Below are 14,413 nucleotides of genomic sequence, written 5' to 3'. Positions count from 1 at the left end.
AGCCTGCCCTTATGAGTGTTTAGAAAATACCCAGCACACTGACAGAATTCTCTAAAAATTCTTTCTCTTTTTCCTCTATGTTAATTCTTTTATATCTCTTTGGTAGTTTAATGGAGTACTATTGGCAGACCTGTTTGGTATCATTTGTTTGCCATGTGGCCAGCACTTCACTTCAGAATATGAGTGTATTTGGGGCGCCTGGGTGGCTCAGTGGGTTAAGTGTTGGACTCTTTTTTTTTTTTAATTTTTTTTTCAACGTTTATTTTTGGGACAGAGAGAGATAGAGCATGAACGGGGGAGGGGCAGAGAGAGAGGGAGACACAGAATCGGAAACAGGCTCCAGGCTCTGAGCCATCAGACCAGAGCCTGACGCGGGGCTCGAACTCACGGACCGCGAGATCGTGACCTGGCTGAAGTCGGACGCTTAACCGACTGCGCCACCCAGGCGCCCCGAGTGTTGGACTCTTGGTTTAGGCTCAGGTCACGATCTTGTGGTTCGTGGGTTTGAACCCTGTATTGGGCTCTGTGCTGACAGTGCAGGGCCTGCTTGGGACTCTCTCTCTGTCTCACTCTGCCCCTCCCCATGCTCATGCTCTCTCAAAATAAATAAACTTAAAAAAAATAGAATATGAGTGTATTTGACACAAATTGTCTTCGCCTTTGGAGAGTGTTTTAATTTGCTAGCGTTGCCTTAGAAAGTAACCAAAACTGGGTGGCTTTAACAACAAAAACTTACTGTATCACACATGTGGGCCTCGAAGTAAAAAATGAAATTGTTGACATTGTTGGTTATATGGGAAACGAATGAAGCAGGAGGGTCTGTTCCAGGCCTTTCTCCGTGGCTTGTAGATTGCCTTCTACATGTTCACGTAGTGTTTTCCATGCATGTGTATCTCTTTCCACATTTTCTGTTCTCATAAGGACACTGGTCATATTAGTTTAGGGCCACTCTAATGATATTATTCTAACTTGATTACCTCTGTAAAACCCTTTTTAAAATAAGAGCACATTCCAAGGAATTGGGTGCTAGGACTGCAAATATGAGTTTTGGCGGGGGAGCACAATTAAACCCATAATAGATCTTCTGCCAAGTCTTTCCCTTGAGAGAGCTTGTCTTCATTCTCTTCGATGCACACTTTTAGGAATGTGCATTTGCTGGGACTGGTTGAGAGACAGTCCCTGGCCCCTAGGATTTTGTGACCCACCCCGCTGTTGTGCATCCTCTTTTCTTTCTAAGGGCTCCTCTTGAGTGATGTAATTTGGATACAATCTCAGACCACTTACCATCATAGTTTCTGCACGTGGGCATCGTTGATCGTAGCCTTTTCTTCTGCAGATGGTGGAAGTGCAGTTCACTCCCAAGTTGGAATTCTATATGAGGACTCTCCGACTTTGCTTCATGGTTGGATACTGTAACAATGGTGCTTGCTTTACAGGATGAAGTATACAGCTTGGGCAGCTTCCTAGGATGTTTCCTGGAGTGTTTATTCTCTGTTTAATAGCCAGGTGGGAGCTACCATCGGAGGATGGCTTGGATTCTTAAGGAATATACGGGAAAAGAGGAATACATTATTGATGTTCAGCTCCCAGTGGAGCACATGATTAAGAAAGTTAGTTTGGGTTTTAAATTTTTTTTTTCAACGTTTATTTCTTTTTGGGACAGAGAGAGACAGAGCATGAATGGGGGAGGGGCAGAGAGAGAGGGAGACACAGAATCGGAAACAGGCTCCAGGCTCTGAGCCATCAGCCTAGAGCCCGACGCGGGGCTCGAACTCACGGACCGCGAGATCAGGACCTGGCTGAAGTCGGACGCTTAACCGACTGCGCCACCCAGGCGCCCCTAGTTTGGGTTTTAATGTAGCAGTTCCCCCAGAAGGCTGGCTTTCATTTAAATAAAACATTTAATTATGTATTTTGGGATTGGGTGGGCCAGACTCTCTCTTTTTTTTTTTTTAAGCACAAAGGGAATTTATTGGCTTATAGAACCGAGCAGTGCAGGTGTTCAGACAATCAAATCCATCTGTGTGTCTCTTTCTGTCTGTCAGGTCTCCTTTCCTTGGTGGTGGTTCCTCTGCATGGGTATAAGACACCCACGGGTGGCATCCTTATGGCTTGAGGTCCTGACATTTATTTTATTATTTTTTTTTATGAAATTTATTGACAAATTGGTTTCCATACAACACCCAGTGCTCATCCCAAAAGGTGCCCTCCTCAATACCCATCACCCACCCTCTCCTCCCTCCCACCCCCCATCAACCCTCAGTTTGTTCTCAGTTTTTAACAGTCTCTTATGCTTTGGCTCTCTCCCATTCTAACCTCTTTTTTTTTTTTTCCTTCCCCTCCCCCATGGGTTCCTGTTAAGTTTCTCAGGATCCACATAAGAGTGAAACCATATGGTATCTGTCTTTCTCTGTATGGCTTATTTCACTTAGCATCACACTCTCCAGTTCCATCCACGTTGCTACAAAAGGCCATATTTCATTTTTTCTCATTGCCATGTAATATTCCATTGTGTATATAAACCACAATTTCTTTATCCATTCATCAGTTGATGGACATTTAGGCTCTTTCCATAATTTGGCTATTGTTGAGAGTGCTGCTATGAACATTGGGGTACAAGTGGCCCTATGCATCAGTACTCCTGTATCCCTTGGATAAATTCCTAGCAGTGCTATTGCTGGGTCATAGGGTAGGTCTATTTTTAATTTTCTGAGGAACCTCCACACTGCTTTCCAGAGCGGCTGCACCAATTTGCATTCCCACCAACAGTGCAAGAGGGTTCCCGTTTCTCCACATCCTCTCCAGCATCTATAGTCTCCTGATTTGTTCATTTTGGCCACTCTGACTGGCGTGAGGTGATACCTGAGTGTGGTTTTGATTTGTATTTCCCTGATAAGGAGCGACGCTGAACATCTTTTCATGTGCCTGTTGGCCATCCGGATGTCTTCTTTAGAGAAGTGTCTATTCATGTTTTCTGCCCATTTCTTCACTGGGTTATTTGTTTTTCGGGTGTGGAGTTTGGTGAGCTCTTTATAGATTTTGGATACTAGCCCTTTGTCCGATATGTCATTTGCGAATATCTTTTCCCATTCCGTTGGTTGCCTTTTAGTTTTGTTGGTTGTTTCCTTTGCTGTGCAGAAGCTTTTTATCTTCATAAGGTCCCAGTAATTCACTTTTGCTTTTAATTCCCTTGCCTTTGGGGATGTGTCGAGTAAGAGATTGCTACGGCTGAGGTCAGAGAGGTCTTTTCCTGCTTTCTCCTCTAAGGTTTTGATGGTTTCCTGTCTCACATTCAGGTCCTTTATCCATTTTGAGTTTATTTTTGTGAATGGTGTGAGAAAGTGGTCTAGTTTCAACCTTCTGCATGTTGCTGTCCAGTTCTCCCAGCACCATTTGTTAAAGAGGCTGTCTTTTTTCCATTGGATGTTCTTTCCTGCTTTGTCAAAGATGAGTTGGCCATACGTTTGTGGGTCTAGTTCTGGGGTTTCTATTCTATTCCATTGGTCTATGTGTCTGTTTTGGTGCCAATACCATGCTGTCTTGATGATGACAGCTTTGTAGTAGAGGCTAAAGTCTGGGATTGTGATGCCTCCTGCTTTGGTCTTCTTCTTCAAAATTCCTTTGGCTATTCGGGGCCTTTTGTGGTTCCATATGAATTTTAGGATTGCTTGTTCTAGTTTCGAGAAGAATGCTGGTGCAATTTTGATTGGGATTGCATTGAATGTGTAGATAGCTTTGGGTAGTATTGACATTTTGACAATATTTATTTTTCCAATCCATGAGCAGGGAATGTCTTTCCATTTCTTTAAATCTTCTTCAATTTCCTTCATAAGCTTTCTATAGTTTTCAGCATACAGATCCTTTACATCTTTGGTTAGATTTATTCCTAGGTATTTTATGCTTCTTGGTGCAATTGTGAATGGGATCAGTTTCTTTATTTGTCTTTCTGTTGCTTCATTGTTAGTGTATAAGAATGCAACTGATTTCTGTACATTGATTTTGTATCCTGCAACTTTGCTGAATTCATGTATCAGTTCTAGCAGACTTTTGGTGGAGTCTATCGGATTTTCCATGTATAATATCATGTCATCTGCAAAAAGCGAAAGCTTGACTTCATCTTTGCCAATTTTGATGCCTTTGATTTCCTTTTGTTGTCTGATTGCTGATGCTAGAACTTCCAGCACTATGTTAAACAGCAGCGGTGAGAGTGGGCATCCTTGTCGTGTTCCTGATCTCAGGGAAAAAGCTCTCAGTTTTTCCCCGTTGAGGATGATGTTAGCTGTGGGCTTTTCATAAATGGCTTTTATGATTTTTAAGTATGTTCCTTCTATCCCGACTTTCTCAAGGGTTTTTATTAAGAAAGGGTGCTGGATTTTGTCGAAGGCCTTTTCTGCATCGATTGACAGGATCATATGGTTCTTCTCTTTTTTTTTGTTAATGTGATGTATCACGTTGATTGATTTGCGAATGTTGAACCAGCCCTGCATCCCAGGAATGAATCTGGGTGGGCCAGACTCTTGATGGTAGAGAGTATGACTACCATACTGACCACTCTGATGAAAGAATTCTATATTTCTTCAACTAAACTCTTTTATTTTTTAAAAAATTTTTAATTTTTTTACATCTTATGTATTTTTGAGAGATAAAGACAGAATAAGTGAGGGAGAGGCAGAGAGAGAGGGAGACACAGAATCCAAAGCAGGCTCCAGGCTCTGAGCTGTCAGCACAGAGCCCGACATGGGGCTCAAACTCACAAACCGTGAGATCATGACCTGAGCCGAAGTCAGACGCTCAACCAACTGAGCCACCCAGGGGCCCCTCAACTAAACTATATTATATCTTTGCTTGGGGACATGGGATAGTTCCAGCAGAACCAGTTATGGTCCGTTTCTTTGTGAGATGGCCTAGCTTCTCAACTTAGAATATGATTGTACTGAGCACTAAATGATTTGCCCTTTGGATATTTGCCATACCTCTTACAGAAGGGACGTGTTGCTTTCAACATCTTGTTCAACGGAGACTTTAGGGATATGTCTGAGTCACTGCATCTTCAGTTGTTCCATCCTTAACTGTAGGCACTTTTGGTAATTTTCTAATGGAGTTTACATATTTCAAACACTCCTCCGTCTTTGTATACAGCCTTGTGGTTCCAGCAAGTGTATTGCTATGGTCACAGGGTTACTTTGAAAGAGGAGGATTACCTACACAGAAGGATAGGGGGTGACACCGTCACCTGGTGTGATGCATCCTCTTCTTTTTGTCTGAGCACACAGGTTTTGATTCATTATTTTTTTTTTCAATCTGAGCTCTACCAGTTATTGTCCTTGTGGCCATGGGAGAGACATTTAATGTCTGTGAGCCTCAGATTCTTCACTTTTACACGGGAGATATTTTATGATGCTCCCTATGTATTGAAACTGAAATGAGATGAGAAGTCTACAACTTTATATTTAGGATTGTAGGTATTCTTATTCATCATAGCAATCAGATGTTATTTTCAGTCAAAAATGTAGGAATTCAAACAAAGGGCAGTGAGCTAAGGCTCATCAGGTGAGAATCTTAGACGTTTGTGTTGATCTATTTGAATTACTTGTTTGAAAGTAGCCTCTAGTTGAATGTGGATAAATTTTGATTGTCTAACATTTGTACACATAGTCAAAGTTAGGTAAGAAGGAAGAATATGAGAAGGGCAGATTTCAAAGTGATTTTTATTTTGGATACAGAAAAAGAGAGAATGTCCACTCGTGGAAATTGTCTCTCCAGTATTCCTTACTGGCAAAGTGCACGCATCTTTCTACCATATTTTTAAAATGAAAAGGTTATGGTGTTTGTATGTGGCTTGTGGGGCAGGCCTTGTCCAGATGGATGCCGTCCCTTAGGGGATGTGAGTCCATGAACATCTCCTGCAAGTCTTTATCTGAATGTCTTTATCTGTTACCTGTTGCATTGTGCAATATTGTCTCATTGATCTGCTTATTCTTTGTGCGGAATATTCATCTTTTCATGATGAAGGACCAGGCACTCCTTTGGGAGGCAGCACTAACCAGAGGGACTTGTTTCTGCTCTTAACGTGCTAACACGCTCCAGGGTTTATCAGTGGTTTAGGGTTTACTCATAGAACTATAAAATTGTTGTATAAGAAGTACTCTGTATATTCTGGTGGGAGAAAACACACACAGGATGTTATAAGAGCTCATAGTATATGGAACCCAAGATTTATTCTGGAGTGGGGTCAGAGTGAGTGAGTAGTCAGGGTACAGTCCCAGATCTCTTACCTGATAGGACATATTGCTTTCAGTGTCCTGTTCAGTGCAGCCTTTCAGGGATATGTCTGACCCCCAGCACCCTCATGCACCAAATCTTTAATTGTGGGCACTGCACGTGCTTCTCTAGAACGACTTTATATATTTTAAACACTCCTCTTGGTGTTTGGACATAGCGCTATTGTCACGTCAAGTGGTAGTGACTGGTCACTGCTGTGGGTTCAGGGTTACCCTCAGAGAGATTTACTAACTCAAAAGGGTATGGGGGTGGCAGTTGAATCTGGTGTGAAACACCCTCTTCCTATGTAAGAGCATATATTTTGGAGTGGCACACCGTCAGTTCTAGTCTGAGCTCTGCCACTTCTTGAACCTGTAGCCTTGGGAGAGGCATTTAATCTCTCTGAGGCTATATTTCTTCACTTTTACACTGTAGATAGATATTGCATGACCCTCCCTGTATGCTGAAGCTGAAATGAGATGATAAATATAAAGCCTTAGTACAGCTCCTGATACTTAATACTGTAAACTTCTCATTCATTGTATCAATCAAATGTCAGATCGAGTGTAAACAGTGTGAGTTCATAGAAAGAAAGTGTGAGCTTAGGTTGATCAGTGGAGAGTCCCAAAGGGTGGTTCTAGCTTGGGTATTTGGACATTTGAACTTTGAATGTAGCCCCTGGGGAAATAGGAACAAACTTATTAGTTCATCATTTGTGCACATAGTGAATGTCGTGGAAGGGAAGGGGAAATTTCAAATAGAATTTTCACTTTAATTCACATTTTGGAAGAAGAGCGAGAGAGAGTGGCCTTCCTGGGAAGCCTCTGTCTAGTAGTCCTTGGTAGCCAGGTGCAGGTTTTTTCCTTGATAATACTGAAAACGTCAGAGTGGTGCAGACTGGTATTTGGCTCGTGGAGCAGACCTTATCCTCATGTAGTAGTCACTTAATGGGATGTGATTTTCTGGGACTGAAAGGCCATCCATTCCTATGCTGAGAAGTCACCAAGTGTCTTTATCTCCACCTTGAGCTGTCATAGTCCGGAGAGGAGTGTTCTCCTACAGTCTTCATTATGCCTACCTGGCCGTCTGAATCCTTTGGAACATATTCAGGTGGTAATTTGTTCACCATGTCCACAGTTATGTTATTGTTTACCTTGCCTTCATGAGCGTAAGGAGAAAGTATTTTTTTTTTCTCTGTGTATGATGATGATCATGATTTTGAGATGATAACTTCTAATGTGTTCCTAGTGCGGCCAACATGGCTGGGGGTAGGTGTCCTAACGTGTTACAAGGTACAAGAATGGAATTGATGTGCCACATAGGGACAGTCTGGGGAAACTGTGGGTAAGATAATGGGAGCGTGGTAAAAAGGCCAAGTGCTGCAGGGAGTGGTTATGGCAACATCTCATAATTGGACGGATCTGTGAGTCCTTTTTCAGGCCTCTTCTTCAGTCTAACTGATGGCCCCTCTCCCCCAGGAGTGCTGTTTTCCAATTGTTTTGTGGTAAAATAAGCACCATAAAATTTACCATCTTTTTTTTTTTTTTTTGCCTGTCACAATAAGTTTATTATGAAAGCAGGCTGGTGTGGGGACAAGGGGACAGACAAGTACATTTAGGTTGGGTGGCTCAGGTGAATTAGGGCGGCTTCTTCACACTGATGCCACCATACTCGCTGAGGGCAGGGGTCGAGTCCTCCATGGTTAGAGTGTACTTGCGGTCCTTGCTCTTGCTTTGGGAGCTGCCAGAAGCTGTGCCCTTCATTTTGCAGTGCTGTAGGGCATCGCTGGCAGTATCTGAGATGAATTTCTGGGCAGCTAGGGAGATGAGCCGAATTATGCGTGGGTCCGAGGCCTCAAAGCCAGCGCGGTTCAGGTAGTAACCAGTCACTGCATCTGGGATCGTAGGCGTGTAATCCTCCAGCTGCATCAGGAAGTCCACCATAGGCGTGCTGGACAACACCGGCCTCACGGCTCCGTTGGCCGCACGTAAACCCCGTTACAGCACGTAAACCCCTTTGGACGTGGCCCCCTCTGGGGGCGCCACGCCGCCCGCCGACAGACACTGGAGCCGCCCCGCGCCGCTCGGCCGGCTACCCAGCCCGTGCCGCCACGGGTCCCGTGCCCCCTGCCGCAGCTCCAGCCCCAGGTCCCCCAGCCGTCCCCGCAGGGTAGGCCTTGTTCTCCGCAGCGGTGCCGAGACCGCGGGCGTCGGGCCCAGGCCCGGGACCGAGGCGGCGGAGTCCGGCGCCGCCTCGGGGTCTGCGCTGGAGTGTGGGAGAGGCAGCGAACCAAAATGTACCATCTTAATAATTTTTAAGTGTACTATTCAATACATTCACATTATTGTGCTACCAGCGCTACCATCCGTCTCCGGGACACTTTCATCTCATAAAACTGAAACTCTAGGGGCACCTGGGTGGCTTGGTTGGGTGAGCATTCGACTGTTGATTGCAGCTCAGGTCACGTCTCAGGATTCCTGTATTCGAGCCCTGAGTTGGCCTCTGTGCTGACAGCTGGAGCCTGCTTGGGATTTTCTTTCTCCCTCTCTCTCTGGCCCGCCCTCGCGCTCTCTCTCTCTCACTCTCTCTCTCTCAAAAGAAATAAACTTAAAAAAAAAAACCCAAAAAACAAAACAAGAAACTGAAACTCTATACCCATTAAACAAGAACTCCTCATCTCCCCTTCCTCCCACCCCCTGGAAACCACCGTTCTAGTTTTTGTTTCTGTTGTGTTTTGCTTATCCATTCATCTGTCCATGGACACTTGGGTTGCTTTTACATTTTAGCTGTTGTGAGTAACGCTACTATAGACATGGGTGTGCAGATACATCTCTTTTAGACCCTGCTTTCATTTATTTTGGATGTATATACTCAGAGATGGAATTGCCGAATCATGCGGCAATTTTTTTAAAGTTTTTCTGAAGAAATGCCATACTGTTTTTCACAGCAGTGGTAGGTACCATTTCACCTTCCCACCAACAGTGCGTAAGAGTTCAGTTTCTCTACATTCTAACCAATACTTGTTATTTTCTGGGGTTTTTTGGTAGTAGCCATCTTAATGGGTATAAAGTGGTATGTTAATGTATTTTTGATTTGCATCTCCCTAATGATTAGTGATGTTGAGCATCTTTCATGTGCTTATTATTTTTTTTTGTTGTCGTATACTTTCTCAGAAGAAATACCTGTTCAAGTCCTTTGTCCATTTTTAATTGTTTTTTGTTATTGTCATTTTTGTTGAGTTTATCCTATGATTTTTGTGCTCCGGCTTTTCATCCTATTTCTCTGTTCCTTGTCTTGTCTTTCTCTTGCTATCCTCGAAGTTTTAGTGTTTTCCAAGGACCTGTCTTTAAACTCCTCCTTGTCTCTGGTCCCTTCTTTGCCAAATCTTACCAGTGTGAAGATGATGTCTCCAACCCATATTTTCTCTCTAGAGCTCTCACTTTTCTTCTGGCTCCCTGCTCTAGCGTCTCTTTTTTTCTTCCAAGGTTTTATTGAAATTCCACTTAGTTAACCAACATACAGTGTAATGTTAGTTTTGAGTTCAGTGATTCAGCACTTCCATACAACACCTAGTGCTTATCACGACAAGCACACTCCTAAATCCCCATCCCCTGTTTCCTCTACCCGCCTCCCCTTTGGTAACCATCGGTTTGTTCTCTATAGTTAAGAGTCCATTTCTTGGTTTGTCTCTCTCCCCCAACGTGTTTGTTTTGTTTCTTAAATTGCACATTATGAATGAAATCATATGGATTTGTCTTTCTCTGATTGACTTATTCTGCTTAGCATCATACTCTCTATCTAGCTCCATCTGTGTCGTTGCAAATGGCCAGATTTTGTTCTATGTTATGGCTGAGTAATTTTCCATTTTGTATATATACTACATCTTCTTTATTCATTCATCAGTCGATAGACATTTGGACTGCTTCCGTAATTTGGCTATTGTCCTCTAACATCTCTTGTTCATTCCAGTCTTATGTACGATTCTGGGTGGGAATTTTGGTTATTTTTTAGGCTGGTTGTTGTGCTGCTGTCTCATTACTTTGGCATCTTGGAGTGTTTCCTGCCTTTACATGGTCAGGGATTGCTCACCACCATGTCTAGCCCATAGGAGGAGGTGCAAGGAGAAGGGGCTGAGGCGTGTAACTGGAGTCCTGGCTGTTTGCTCAGGTAAAACTTCCAGTTCTGTATAAGAAGGGAAGTAATGAATGTTGATAAATAACTAGGCTTCTCTTGCTCAGGTAGCTTTATTATTCCTCATGTAGAGGCTTAGTGTTTGTTGAGTACGAAGATCCAGCTACCAGTCCCAACCAAGGAGGGCCATTGTGTGGAAGATGGCAGAGATCGTAACAATGCCAACCACGAGAAGAAGGAGCACACAGACGTTGGCCCACTGCATCTTCGATGGGTTGTGAGTTACCAAGTAGGACTTGACACACAAGACACTTGGTTAGAATAGTGCTTTACTCATGGAAAGGGGAAGAGACACATGATCAGCATCTGTAATGTGTGCCAGTCTCCCATGGCTAGCGGGTCCCTCCTGATAACTGATGCAGGGTGATGGACTGTACACATCACTCTTGTGCTGCAATTGAAGACCTCCATTCCTTTGCTGCTGGTGGGAGCAGAGGGAGCAGATGCACTGATGGGGAAGGCCAAGTGCCATATGACACATACTTAAGGAATACAAACAAGTTCACAGTTTCCCCAGGGCAGGGGAGAATCCTTCAGGGAAAAGTTTTCTTACTGGGAATAATCTGGGGCCAAGTGATACCTCAGTACCCAACGTTTTTAGGGGAATGTTCCAGGGCCAGGACACTTAGCAGACAATCCTGGGGTGGGGGGCAATAGATCATGCAAAGGTTACTTCCCCAATAGTATTCTAATCAATTTTGGGGTGTATTAGAGTAGAGAATTACTGGAGCTACTCCCTTTCTATTAGGTGACATCATGTCCTCAAGGACAGACTAGTCTGAAGGATCATCTCATTACAGTAGTGGCTTCCTTGTATTTTTTCTTCTTTCTGTTGTCCTTGACTAATAACTTTAAATATCCCAGTTATTTAAAAAATTTAAAATATTTATTTATTTTTGAGAGAGACAGACAGAGCATGAGCAGGGGAGGGGCAGAGAGAGAGGGAGACACAGAATCTGAAGCAGGCTCCAGGCTTTGAGCTGTCAGCACACAGCCCCATGTGGGCTCGAACCCACGAGTCTGTGAGATCATGACCTGAGCCGAAGTCGGGCTCTCAACCGACTGAGCCACCCAGGCACCCCATAAATATTCCAGTTATTTCAATGGAAATTTAAACTTTATACTACTTGGGTTATTGTGAGTTCAGTTCAAAGCTATTTGAAAGTAATGTTCATTGCAGAGCACGAAAGGGGATATGGCTCTCTGGTCAAGATGGCACCAGGGCCGTCTCTTGAAATTTTTTTGGTGTGTTTCCTGGGGATGGGAGGATTGACATGGAGGAGGACTCCAAAAAATGATTTTTGTAGTATTGGAATGTAAATAATCCTTGTGAAAATGTCTTTGGGAGTCTGTCTTATCAGTATAAACCTTTGCCTGACTCCCATGATGTGGTAGATGCCACGTAATATTCTGTAGCCAGATTCAAGGGGACCGTGATGACTGGGAGAATAAATCCTGTGTCAGAAATATGACTAAATACTCATTTCACAATACATACACTTCTCCGGTATAATGTTCTTGTAGAATGCAAACATGCTGAAGGAAACCTTAAGATAACTGAGGTATCTAAGAAAGATAACAGGCAGAGAATCATGTATGTTTTAGGTCGGAGGCTCATCTTTACAATTGTGACTACTGAGAGCATAGGAAGGGATACTGATAAAGCCCTCCTGTATTCTGGAATAGCTGTCCTGTAGGCAAAGCAACATAATCAGTGCTGTGGAACATAGTGTTTGCTCTACATTGTCTTCCCATCAATGACCATGTGGGACATTTGTAATTTGGTTTCCCAGTTTTCACATTCCACCAGAACTACTTTGTCATGTTCAAGAAGAATGTAATTAATATGACCATACATATTTGACATGCTTTGCATGACTTAAGCACACTGGAGAAAAAGTCTGGCAATAAAATGACATAGTATGTAGGATAGGAGTAAGCTGGAAATGAGGATATGGTGCCGATTTGCGTGAAAATCAAGTCTTCTCAGCATAAATGTAGGTGGAGTATGGTTCACGACCTTTTCCTCTGATCAGTTTATGGATGACCATCAAAATCATTTTATTTTAAATGGGAAAAAGTGCAATAATGTGTCTTCAGCAGACTTTTCTTCTGTATCTTGTCCCTTACACGTGATCTTTATATTTTAAGAATTTTGGATCAGATACCAAGAAATTTTACTTTTACAACCATAATTCCGTGTAACCAAGGAGAATCAGATAAAGGTAATGAAGTAGAATGATTATGGTAAAGCAAAAAATGTTTCTGTGCAAAACTTAATAGTTCCACTAGATGGTAGCAAATGGTTGTTTTATACCTTTACAGTGACTGTGTTGTTTATAAAATGATCACTTTTCCTTCTTTCTTTCTTTTTTAAGATTTTATTTATTTACTTTTCTGAGTAAAACCTATACCCAACATGGGGCTAGAACTTAAAATCCTAGGATCAAGAGTTGCATGTTCTGCCAGCTGAGCCAGCCAGACACCCCAAAATGCTAACTTTTCTAAAATTAGAAAAACAATTCTGGAAAGTAAAAATTGAATCTGAAATGCTGCTTCCTTTGGAGAGGGTAAAACACAGTTGAGTTTAAATCTGTCAAAGAAAAGGCAGATAAAACTTCTTTTCCTAATAGTCTTTTCAAGTGGCAAGAAAACATTAATTCCAAGCCTGGTTTCTGGTGGCTTTTGATAAAATTTTGCAGAAAATCGTGGGTCGTGTATGGACTATTTCTCCTAGTGTTACGAAGTTTGTATGCTTTTAAATGACCTGTCCCTGGAGTGGGGCAGCGGCAGGGGCCCAGCATGCAGTGCACACCGCCTTAGCTGCAGCAGTAGTGGCTGCCGTAGAGCCACCCCTGCCGTCACAGCCCCTGCTCTGGTGCAGCCACCCTCGCTCCCTCTGCTCGTCCTCCCTTCGCTAGCACCATGGCTGACGAGGTGACCGAAGAACAGATTGCCGAGTTCAAGGGAGCCTTCTCCCTACTTGACAAAGATGGTAATGGCACCATCACAACAAAGGAACGTAGAATTGTCATGAGGTCATGGAGTCAGAACCCAGCAGGAGCCAAATTGCAGGAGATGATCAATGATGAGGTGGATGCTGATGCTAATGGCACCATTGACTTCGCAGAATTTTTGACTGCGATGGCTAGAAAAACGAAAGATACAAGCAGCGAAGAAGAAATTTGCGAAGTGTTCCGAGTTTTTTTACAAGGATGGGAATGGTTATATCAGTGTGGCAGAACTATGTCGTGTCATGATAAACTTAGGAGAAACACTAACAGATGAAGAAATAAATGATCAGAGAAGTAGATATTGATGGAGATGGGTAAGTCCACTATGAAGAATTCATACAGATGACGACTGCAAAATGAAGACCTACTTTCAGCTCCTTTTCCCCTCTGTAGAAGAATCATATTGAATATTTTACTTACCTCTTGCAAAAAAAACAAAAACAAAAACAAAAGCAAAAAAACAAAACAGAACAAACCGTTCATCTACTCTTTCTCTTTTTATAAAGCAAAACTGAATGTCGAAAGTACCTTCTGTCCACACACACAAAATCCACACATATGCATTGGTGGTCCTGCCTCCTGAAGATCAAGCTACATGTCAGTGTTACTATATAAACGCTTGTACTCCCTTAATGATAGGAAAGCACTTAGTGGACTCCTTGCGTGCCCATTTGCTAACGGCCAGTTTTTCATGAATGTAGCTTGACAATTGAGCACTGTCAGGCTTTTGTATTAAAAACGGAAAATGAAAAATCAAATTTGAAACCTATTCACAATGTGTTCCGGTTCAGTTCGTTAGTATAAATTGTCGAACCTGGTTTACTGAAAACAAACCTTTAAAATTGGCTTACCTCAGGACGCTGTGCAGAAAAACGGGTGAAGGATAGAATGTCTAAGCACAGCCCCACTGAGCTGGCTGGCCCTCTGGTACTTCCATGCGCCCACCT

General features: G+C 42.9%; 2 pseudogenes; one reads left to right on the top strand and one right to left on the bottom strand.

The window, feature by feature from the left end:
- Positions 1 to 7,815: 7,815 nt before the first annotated feature.
- Positions 7,816 to 8,564, bottom strand: LOC122477025 (annotated as a pseudogene).
- Positions 8,565 to 13,028: 4,464 nt separating this feature from the next.
- Positions 13,029 to 14,057, top strand: LOC122477347 (annotated as a pseudogene).
- Positions 14,058 to 14,413: the final 356 nt, after the last annotated feature.

Source organism: Prionailurus bengalensis, chromosome X, assembly GCF_016509475.1.
Source record: "Prionailurus bengalensis isolate Pbe53 chromosome X, Fcat_Pben_1.1_paternal_pri, whole genome shotgun sequence".
Classification (NCBI taxonomy): Eukaryota; Metazoa; Chordata; class Mammalia; order Carnivora; family Felidae; genus Prionailurus; species Prionailurus bengalensis.
This window is presented reverse-complemented; position numbering and strand designations above follow the sequence as displayed.